Genomic DNA, 11,646 nt, shown 5'->3' on the forward strand with positions numbered 1-11,646 from the left:
CCTAATGGATTCACTGTCTTGTTGAGTTCTGGTTCAATTTTTCCTGATGTTTTATGTAAGACTTTTGTTTGCCTCTTTAGTGATGACTAGAGGAAAGGTGTGGACAACTACAGTGGACTATTTGACAGTTCTTTGAAGACAGCAAATTGTTTAACATCTGAAAGCTTTTCATGTTTCTATGAGAAGGGATTGATTTAAGGTTGGCAAGTTGAAGCACATGGTGGGGATGTCTTGAGGTGATGTGAGAAATTTAGAAGAAGGAACTGTGGTGATCAGTGTGTTCATTCTTGACATTCTTCTCTTGCTGCTTTGCCAAATTTCAACGTGTTGTTCTTCAGATTCTTTTGAATTTGTGTGTTTCAGCACTTCATCATAGGAATACCTTTACAAATAAGAAATAGACAAGATGAGCTAAAATGTAGGGTAGATACAGTTGGGTTTTTTTAAACATGATTTTTTATAATGACAGTAAAATAAGGTGCTTGGAAGCATTTGGACTTCTCTCCTTTGCATGAACTCCAGGCCTGTTCTTTTGTCCTGCCTGGCAGATGTGCAGCTTTTTCCTACCTGCCCTTGGGATACTTCATCCCCCTGCAGCCATGTATCCACTTCTCACAGCCCTATAAATATCATCAAACTGCTAAAAATAAAACATTGGTATGTAGAACAATACTTGCATATCCCCTGTCCCTCATAAGCTGCATCTTCGTTCCTGAAATTAATTTGATGTCCTTTCTTGGAATGGAAGAAGGAGTAGGTATGGTGGTGGTAATTTTTGGTACTGGGAATTGGCAGGTAATAGGCTTGTATCTATCTTATCAGAAAACTGGATAAACTGTAGAGCAAGTGAAATGGCATTAATGAGTTTCTTTGAATTCAGAAGTTTAATAAACTGGTGCTGTAGCAACACACATGAATTTTCAAAAAAGGATGCTAAGAAAGTGAACTGAAGTTAGAGGAAGTACTGAAACTAGGGGGAATTTATGTGTCCTTTAAAAGTCCAGGGAATCACAGCACACTGCATGTTTTCTGGAAAGGTTAAACCATTGTGGTGACTGTATTTTCAGTCTCAGTGTTTCTCTGACTTAGAAAACAAAGCCCTGAGCTTTTGAAATTTCAGGGCAGAATAGAAAAAGGGCCCTTAGGGCCCTTTGAACAGAATAAATTACTAAATCAATGGGATTAAAAAAACCAAACAAACCAAACCAACCAACAAACAAAACTACCTATCTAAAACCTTCTAAAAAATTAAAAATTTTGAATTAAGACTATATGCTTTTGTCTCTAATGCAGAAATAGTTCCTGAAGTCTTATGATTTCACAAGTGAAGGTGGTTGTGCATCCCCACAAAGGCCAATGATTTCAGCTTGACAACATTGAATCCAGAGAAAACCGATCATAATTTAGGATAATGAACTAGAAAAATACTGCTTTGGGGTTTGCATGTATTGGGAAAAAAAGTATGTTTAGCACCTGTGTGTCTATGGTTGGCTCCTTTCCCTAAGTTTTGAAGTAAACCATGAAGAATGTTTACTAACAGCCTGTGCATGGTTTCCATCCAAACTGTGGGACTGTTTTTTTCCCCACTCAAAGTCTGTCCTGAGAGTTTTTGAATCTGTTTTCTTCCAGCAGAAAAGAAACACTTACCTTATGATAAATTTAGAGCTTGACATAGTTTATCAAAGAGAAAATTAGGGTAGAGGTACCTTTAGGTATTTGTGGGTTCCTTTGGAAGAAGAAACTAGCTGGGACATTTCAGGCTGGTGTAGAGGCAGAGTATCATCATCAAATGATTTGGATTGGAATGGATCTCAAAACTCATCCAGTTCAACCCTCCAGCCATGGGCAGGGACAGCTTCCACTAGGTTGGAATGGATCTCAAAACTCATCCGGTTCAACCCTCCAGCCACCTTCCACTAGGCTGCTCCAAGTCCTGTCCAGCCTGGCCTTGAACGCTTCCAGGGATGGGGCAGCCACAGCTTCTCTGGGCAACCTGTGCCAGAACCTTGACACTCGGACAGGGAAAAAAAAACAACAACAAAACCCTTGGAAAAAAACCCCAGTTGTAAGATTGAGGACAATTAACTGGGATTGACAAGGGGTATAGTATTTTCTGTCATTTGCAGTCTTTGCACAGATGCTGCAGTTTGAAATCTAGTGGCCTTGTATCTCCAATACTGGCAATTGAGAGTTGCATTAGTATGCTAAGGATTTAAACTGTGAAAAAAAAGAGAACTTGGTGGTACCTTGAGGCATGTAGAGCTATGACTGGCATGCAGAGGTAGTTAATCATCTTGGATGGGTTTGGTGTTTTCACTTTACTACTTTGGTGAAAAGTTGCTGAAGTCTTAAAATAGGAAAATCAGTACCTGGGAACCTGCTCATTAATTCTAGAGAAAAGGGCCTTAGAATCATTTGGTACACAAAAGATAATAAGTTTTCAAGCACTGTGGACTGAAGAGTAATCAAATGGTCTTACATAATTTTTGAAGCCCAGGACTGCCCCCACAGGCATGATGAAACAGGATGATTTATAAGGTCCTTTCCAGCTCAAACTATTCTGTGATTCTGTGATAACTGTTAGAAATGTCCAATACTCCAGACCTGGTCCTACTTAAAACTTCCTATGATTTTAGTTTTGCTCAATCTTTGGCCTCAAAAAAAAAAGAAAAAAGAAAGGGAGTTTTTTTGTTTGGTTTTGTTTGTTGGTTTTTTTTGGTTTTGTTTGTTGGTTTTTTTTGGTTTTGTTTGTTGGTTTTTGTTGGTTTTCGTTTGCTTGTTTGTTTGGGGTTTTTGGTTAGTTGGTTGGTTTTTTGGTTGGAGTTTTTTTAGGTTTCTTGTTGTTTTCATTAGCTTTCCAGCTCAGTAAGGTTTTTAGCAGTTTTGAAATTTTCTGTGATCCTGGTGATTGTGTTTTCTGTAGCCATTATTAAATGGATTTGGAAAAGCTACTCTTGTCACCCAGCTGGGAGTGGGTGATGAGGACCATGGGCTTTTTGGGCTATTAATGAACCCTTCAGAGAGTGGTAGGCATTTCAGCCAGTCTCTTATGCACTACATATGGGTTTTAGACTCCATAGACTGGCTTGGCTTGGAAGGAAGGAACCAAGATTATCTCATTCTGTCACTTGAATGCCCAAACTAACTAGCATGAATCCTTTTTGATGGCACTTTTACTAAAATTTCGATAATTCTTACTTGTAAGAGCCTAATGTATTACTTATTAGAGCTTATTAAACATTGTTCAGAAATTGGCTTTTATGGTAAAAAAAAAAAAAAAAATCAAATCAGCTTGTCACAGCTCTTAGCCAGAACTGTCCCAGAGAATTACAGACTCCAGTACTTTGTGACTTCCTTCATGTCAGGCTCTGCCAGAAGCCAGCTAAAGGCTCTGGAGGTCTCTTTGCACAGGTTTTTTTACTGTTAAGGATGCTGCCCGAGACCTGCATACAGCAAAGAGCTGGGAACAGTTCTTTGTGCCCACACATCACAGTTTGACAGGAAGCTCTGGAGATTATCGTGTCCAGCCCTCTTGCTCAAAGCAGGATCAGACTGCTCAGGACTATGTCCTGTGGGGTTTTTGGAAACCTAGCGTGATGGAAACTCAACAACCTTTTCCAGTGACCACCTGTGCATTATTTTTTTTTTTTCTTCTTTCCTAGTATGTGCTGTGTTTTCTGGTTTTTCTCTTGGTTTGTTTTGGATGTGAAATAAAAATACTATATTGAGAAGAGGTTCACAATGACATGAGAACAAACCACAGGGAAGAAGCACAAATTTAGTGAGAACAAAGTGTTGTAGCTGCAGTGTTGCCAGAAATAGGGATATTTGTTTTCCTCTCCAGACTTCAGCTTGTTCAGTTCTCCCTGCAGCCACTTCAGGACTGCAGAGACACAGGCTACTAACAAAACACTGTCATCAGATGTCACTTTCTAGTATTTCTTAATATTAAAAAGGTGTCAAGAGGAAGATTGGAATGCTTGGAAATGTTTTCCAACTGCATCAATCTACAGGTGGATGCAATAGCTGTTACTGAGCATTGTGCAGCCTTAGTTTTTGCATGAAAATATATAATATAGATCTATAGGTGACCACAGTGCAGTTTTAGCTCTTGATTTATGCCTTTTGTTCAAATATACCATGTAAATGTGACACATCTGAGCCCAGAATTACTAATTTGAGAACTGGACGCCTGTCTTCCCTGTGAAGCAGGGATTTTGGTCAGGGTGGAGCCTTGCTAGAGCCATTCTTTGAAGATGCACATACTCATTTGGTTGCAGATTGTGTTCCCCTCTGAGCTTGTCCTGAGGCATGCATGAGTTCTCCTGCAATAAATAGAATTGAGGAGACCGAAATCATAAGAAAAATCTGCCAAAACATCTTAGCCCAGGAAGATGCTGCAAAGCAGAGCTTGCTAAGTACAGAGAACACAGGATAAGGCTTTACTACAAATAATTGTTATCAAATGGCTGTATTGTAAATAATTGCTATGAAATTGAACTGATAGTAGGGCGTGGACTCAGTGAGCAACTGCCTCGTCTGATCAACCACTGTGAAAGTAGTGCAGGGCTTGGGGTTACTTTTGGTTAGGGTTAGCACAGGTGCTTTATGGAAGCTTATTTCATGGAAATAAAATAGGAACCTCAAGCTGAAATAAACGAGTTGAGGAACAGGAGTTGCAAACTTTAAATTTGAGGGTAAATGTAACCTGGATCCTTTAAATTCTTTCAATCAAAGTGCAGATGGCACAAGAACAACTCTGGCCCCAGAGCTTTAGTCCCATTGCAAAAGTTGGGTAGAAGAGTTGATCTGGTAAGTTTTTTTTATTTGGATGTACTTGGTATGTACAGATGGAATGTGGGAAACAGTGGTGTACAGATGTCAGCAGGAGAACTGGAGGGGAACTACCAAAATCCCCTCCAGAGAGCTGTAGCTCCTGTTACGGTGAGACAGCCACGGTTTGCACATCACCTAGATGGTTGATTTGGTAGTGGTACCCTTGTTTGCAAAACTTATAAGAACTCAAAAAGTTACCAAGTTTCTGACTGAGATGGGCTATGCTCCCCATTACCTCTTTTCTCCTTACCTTCCATGCCTAGAGAAAAAAGTTTAAATTACCCAACTTCATTCTTAAAACTACTGGAAATCATGTTTCCTGTCCAACAACTCTTTTAGGAGAGTGAGGTTCATTTTCATTACAAATCACAGTCTTGATCTTGGTTCAGGCAGAAAGGGTGTCCTTTGTGTGATTTCCAAAGGACTTCATGATTTCCCTTTCGCTTTTTCTCTGTCCTTTCCTTTCTGGACTTTGTGGTCATATTGCAGTTATCTACAGCCTAGAGACTAGCAGGACAGTAGTAATGTAAGGAATGGAGGTTCTTAGGTCAAATCTAAATTAAGTTCCCCTTGGAAATTGCCAATAAATTCTTTAGTTAGTTAGGATGACTGTAGAAAAGCATGAGACAGCTTCCCTCAACATAGGCCTAAAAGATCTGGATTTCCTTGCCATGGAGGCTGCCTCACAGAACTGAGGTTTGCTGTGGGATGGGACACTGGAACAGGCTGCCTACAGAAATGGTGGAATCACTATTCCTGGAAGTGTCTGAAAGATGTGAACATGGCTTGGTTGTGAATATGGCAGTGCTGGAGTAACAATGCGACTCAATAATCTTTTCCAAGCTAAACAATTGTGCAGTTTTTGATTTGGAGGAGGGCATGTGACACTCTGAATGCATGGCACAGACCAAGGTGCTGATGTTGTGTTACACATGCACTAATTCTTTGGAGAGACGCATGAGCTACTGCACAGGTCAGTGGAGTTCACGGGGCCATTGAAAAGCAGTGGAAGAAAGAGAATGCCTTCTGTAGCCTGGTGAGGACAGCAGGTGAAATGACACATGAACTTGGAAACTTCAGGTTGTCAATCACACCCCTGAGAGGTGTGGAGACATCAACCATGCAATCATTGCGATTCTCCCGTGGGATTTGTGAAGACTCCTGGATGTGATGAAATTAAGCAGTACTGAAGCAAAGACAGACATTATAATGACCCCCCAAGGACTGTGGAGTCTCCTGTGAGGAAGCTAATGCGTTTTCATCCTTCACCTTTTTTTTTTGGCTACACAGTCCTCCACGAATAAATGAGTCCACACTACAAATACATTCCCCATTGCCAGACATCCCATTTGCTGCTGCATCCTATGACAACTTAAAACAACGACAGCTCCTGCATTATTTTTTGAGCTCCCTCATAAACCCTGGAGTATAATAGGCAATGGAAACACCAGGATGCACTTGGACAGCTTGGATTTTATTCCTATGGAAAATGGTGATTGTTCCTCTTACAGACTTAAGAAACTGTTTCTAACTTATGTTTCAACTTTTTGGCTTGATGTTTTATGAAAATTCAAAGTCTTTTGATTTCAGCTCTCTTTTTGTAATGTTCCACCCATCCTGCTGATCATAATATTTCTTGTAGAGTCACAAGTTTCCACCAAACCAGTGCAAGAAGCCCAATGAAACAGAATAGTCTCACTTCTGAAATTCTGGTGTGTGTCCTTCTGGTGTGACTTGTCCATCAGACTTGTCTTGTGCTTCCCTTGGCCAGATGTGTTTTCTAATGGCAACTTAAAATAATACTCACTATTGCTGCTGTTGGAGTATCACCAAAAATGTTTTTTGGTACTTAATTTCTGCATTTAATTTCTTGATACCAAAATACATTTTCCAACTGGGGTTTGGGGGTGGTTAGTGTAGCTGTCTTCTGGTTTGGCTTGGCAGGAGCCCAGCCTACAGAGGTCCATAACATGTTCCATGCTGTGCACAGTGCCTTGGCTACAGCTTTGCTCCTCTTAGTTTGTGGCTGTAATGTCCCCATTTTGCTATTGTGGGGTGTTCAAATTTGTCCTGTTCTTTCACAAACATTTTGAAAAATTTCTTCTTAATGCTAGTGCCTTGTGTTGGTCCATCTTCTCCTCACCAGAGGAGTCACCATGGGGACTCCTCAACCTCACTCCTGCTTCCTTTTCCTTACAGTCTCACATTAGCACACATATTTAGTTTTCTGTTATTATTATTTACTGTTTTATTACTACTCGGGTAACACCAGTGCCTTCTGAACTACGTAGGATACAGCTTGTTTATGTAACAGAAAAGCAAGGAGTCTCTGCAATTTCTAATGCTCTGAGGACAAAGAGTAGCTCAGGGCCATGAGTAGTGTGGATAGGTTAAACAACAAAACTAAAGGCAAATTATACTCTGGATTTCACAGAACCATAGAAAGGCTTGGGTTGGAAGGGACCTTTGAAATCATCTCATTCTGACCTCCCTGCCATGGGAACACATTCCACTAGACCAGGTTGCTCCAAGCTGCATCCAGCTGGCCTTGAACACTTCCAGAGATGGGACAGCCACAGCTTCTCTGCACAACTTGTGCCAGGGCCTCACCACTCGCTGGGAAATGAGTTTCTAATCTAAAATTCTTCTCTTTTAAAACCATTGTCCCTGATCCTCCCTGGATTTCCATGGGTTTCTCTGCCACAGCTTCAATTTCTGCTTGCTTTCAGGTACAGCTACTCAGAATTCATTGTTTCATATGAAAAAAGTGAATAGTTTTGCCAAAATAATGGAACTTGATTGTAATGGAAGTGAAGAAAGACTGCTGTTTGGAAAAGAGTGATTATTTTAATTGGATGCTTCATTTTTGAAACATGAGCTCATGAGTTCATATGTTTCTGGTTTTCTTTTATGAATGGTGAAGGATTTTGCTGGCAGAAAAACGTACGTGAATTTTAAATTCAACATATGATTTCACTCTGTCCCCCTCAAAAACATACAATTATTGACGTAGACGACAAATCAAAGGGTCAGGTGTCTTTATTGGATGCCACCTGCACGAAGCTCTCTAGGAATGCAGCCAGGCCTCTCCAGCCATGCTGTAAGCTGTCTCTTGTTTTTCCAGGAGTGTAAACAATCCCATGCAGATGTGTCACAGAAAACCTAAGCCAGGACAGCCCAAACTGCATTGTGCTATAAATGGTTTCCTGTGAAGAACAATACCTAATCAGTTTTTATGTTGCAATTTGAGCGTGGGGGCAGGCCAGTCTTCTTCCTGATCTTTTGACAAAATAAATAGCTCAAAAAAATCAAGTTAATACCAGAAAACCCCAAATTATTTAATTTGGTTATGCCATGTACCAAGACACTATAAATACGAGTTTTTCACTATGAGAATGAATTCTTCACTATGGGGTGCAAGTAGATGATCTTTAAGGTCCCTTCCAACCCAAATCATTCTATGATTCTATATGTCAAATTGAATAAAAATAATTATGCTTCTGCATTTAATTTCTTGTTCTGCTGTTCACGCATCTCCCATATTCTGCTTTTACAGGTGAACTTTTGTAATAGAACTTTTAAGCACAAAAGGCTTGTGCTGAAGCAGGAAGACTATGCTGTATCTGAATGATGGGAACATCACCTAGCAATGACCAGTTTTGTATCAGTACTGAACTGCCAGTCTAAAAGCCACAAGGAAGTGTTGTTATTTTGGGGGAAAATGTGTTAACTTCACCAGACTGTTCAGATGGTGGGAAATACAGGTGGACCAGCTGTGTCTTCCAAGTTGAGAAGTATGCAGGAGTCCTTTTCATGTAGCCTATGGAAAAAACCCACATGAATGGCTGTAGTGGACCAATATCTTACCTCTCATCAGGACCCATCCCACTCCTGTCTCATGAGCAGACCCAGCAGTAGGATGCAATGTGAGCTCTGCCTCAGCTTGGCACATTTATAATAATGCATTTCTTTTCCCTGTGGAAAAATGTTATAATAACCATGTGGTTGTGGTTTTGTGTGTGTGGCACTTCTCCATTATATGGCAGCTGGGGACATGGTTTAGTGGTGAACACAGTGGTGCTGGTTTAATGAGTACTTGATAAACTTAGAGGTTTTTTCCCAACCTTAAGGACTCTATGATTAGTGTTTTCCTCATCCTCAGGCCTTTTTTCAAATAAACACCAGTAGGTTGCTGATCAGTTCCCTCCTTTGGGGAAAGCATGCTTTAGTGGTGAAGAGGCTTGACAAGGGCTCACATCACCAGAATTTCTGTGACCCCAGCCTAATAAATTGCTTGCTTTGCTCTTCGCCTTGGCTCCCCAAGCCTTTGGCCATCTACCTTCTCCACAGGGTAGTGCAAAGATAAAATCCATTTGTGATTGAGTTGCTTGGATACTGTTGGCGCTTGGGGCAAAATTAATAGTACAGAAATAGAAAAATGCATCTTCTAGAGTCTTTTCTCTGGTCTCCAACCCTCCTCATGTAATTAACCAACCACTGTGTCTTTCCTTGGGCCAGTCCAACATCCCAAGCTGCTGCCAATCTGGTGTCCTCGCTCAGCAGTTCTCTACAGGACCCTGCAACTTCTCTCTCCAGCCAGCAGCTTTTAATTGGTAAATCACTATCTTCTAGCACAATTCCTCCCTTCCCTGCAATGTTCCTGGTGATGCCTGAAGAATAAGACCCAACTAACATCCTCTTCCAGGGCCTTCCCCACGCTCCACTCTCTTCTAGCACAATTCCTCCCTTCCCTGAAGAATAAGACCCAACCAACATCCTCTTCCAGGGCCTTCCCCACGCTATCTGCTTCTCAGAGGAAGCTGTGCTCAATTTAGCCGTCTTTTGCTATTAGATCACATGTTATTTATATAGAGAGGGATTCTCTGATTATCTGTCTTTAACCTCTATTACTTAATTCAAATCCAAGTTTATGAGTTAGACTAAAAATCCACAGAAGTCATGTCTTTTGCTCTATGCTGGTGTAGCTGATTTCATTGCTTCTTGCAGCAAAGGAAGCAAAAGCAGAGCAACAGAAGAGCCTGTAGCTCAATCTGAGCATCTTCATGGCTGCCTTTTACCAGTGTAGTGTAGGGGCAACCTGTGTGATAGATGAGTAATGTGATGGTTGACTCTCATTATTAAAAGGCAAATATCATGCATAAATGTTAAGAGAAGTTTTATAGATTTATAGTTATGTTTTATCTCCTTGTGTTTTTATCAGGGGGTGACCTGAGAAGTCAGGATATTTGGGTGGGTCGGCTTGTTACTATGGCAGCACCTGACCTCCAATCCAGATTTAAGGAAGTAAACTCCACCACTGGACAGCCAAGAAGGAGCTGATGGACAGAACTTTGGGGGGTGGGGGGCTAAGGGTTAAAAGGTGAAACCTCCATTGTGTGGATGAGCTCATGGTGGGAAAAAATTGTTTGCTCCTGGCACCCTAATATTTTCTCTATTCAGTCTTCTGTTGTATTTTTGATAAAGCTTTAATAAACCTTTTAAATTTTTTAGAAGTGATTTTCATTTCTCACAACCTGCATGGCCATAGTCTCTCCTCCTCTCATCCTGCAGACAAACAAGAGAATTCTCTCCAAAGTCCTATTTGGCAGCTTCCAATGCTCCAGCTTTTTTAGCAGAGAACAGGAGGGGGATGTGGGAGGTGTGGAAACCCCCACCCTGAGCAGTTTGTACAGTAGTAGCAGGGAGTGTTTGTGATGGTAGCCAAACAACCTATTGACCTGGAGTGTGGGAGTGTGTGGGAGCAAGTCCAAAATCAATAATACCCAGAAACTTAACAACAATTAGCACAGGAATACAATTAAGCCTCCCTGCCTAAAATATCAGCTCAGAGCACTATCTGCTCAGAGTGTTTACCTACTTATACTTCCCACTAAAAATAAACAGATTAAAGTCACAAACTTACTGTGTGAGTAGGTGGGGGAAAAAACATCACGTGTGAAGCGTAGCCTGTGATATAAATTCCTCTGTGACACGTGTTCAGGCTTCCTTCCCATCTCACCCTCCTTGCAGCAGTTCAGACTGAGTTGCTAGACAGTCCTTGCCAACTAATACCAGGACAGTGGGTCTGCTTTGTGTCTATGTTGTTATCAATTGTCCGTAGCTACTTCAGCCACATTTCCAGGCAAAAGTTACCAGAAATTCCTACCTTATTTTGGGGTGGGAAAGTCTGTGTTGTGTTGTGATTGCTGGAGGGAATACAGACAAAACACTGAGAGAAAATAGCAGAACATTTGTGAAGAGATCAGGAATCTGGAACTCTTCCCTTCCTCCCAGCTGAATCTTCTCTGCCAGAACCGGAGTCAGACCCTTCCTCAGCTCTCCTTTTGACCTCATTAATTCTAGGATGTGTCAGTGTTCTCTGCTGGGTCTGGCTGGGAGAGGGGTCTGTGCTGCTGTGCTTGGGCAGGCAGGCAGGTGTGGGCAGGAAGCCCTGAGACCTGCCTTGTAGTGCACCCTGAGCACACTCATCTCCTGGGAGGCTGCTGCCTCTGCCTCGTGTGTCATGGCACAGATGGGAGCAGTGTGTGCCCTCTCAGGCACTGCTGCTTCCATGCATGGACAGCTTAAGCGCTCAGCTGGGTATTCCAAGATCCTCCCAGAGTGTCTTCCCAAGGACCAAGCAATCCCAACATCTCTGGTATCACCCCAGCAACCCTCTGGTAGAACAGTGGTCATTGGTCTTAGCAGAAACAGGACACAAAACCTGAGTAAGACACAGATCTGTTTGGTACAGGCCAGCTGGAAGATGGGTACCCAAGTTCAAGAAAGAAACCAAAAACCTCTTGCAAA

The 11,646-nt window shown here is 41.6% G+C and overlaps 1 long non-coding RNA gene across 1 annotated transcript; it reads left to right on the forward strand.

Moving 5' to 3' along the window:
* Positions 1-2,750: 2,750 nt before the first annotated feature.
* Positions 2,751-10,343, forward strand: LOC120500070. Its single transcript, XR_005627029.1, has 2 exons — positions 2,751-9,449; positions 10,058-10,343. It is a non-coding gene; the product is annotated as an uncharacterized LOC120500070 (long non-coding RNA).
* The last annotated feature ends 1,303 nt before the right edge of the window (positions 10,344-11,646 follow it).

The sequence above is a fragment of the Passer montanus genome, unplaced genomic scaffold, assembly GCF_014805655.1.
Source record: "Passer montanus isolate IOZ18808 unplaced genomic scaffold, ASM1480565v1 scaffold175, whole genome shotgun sequence".
In the NCBI taxonomy this organism is placed as follows: Eukaryota; Metazoa; Chordata; class Aves; order Passeriformes; family Passeridae; genus Passer; species Passer montanus.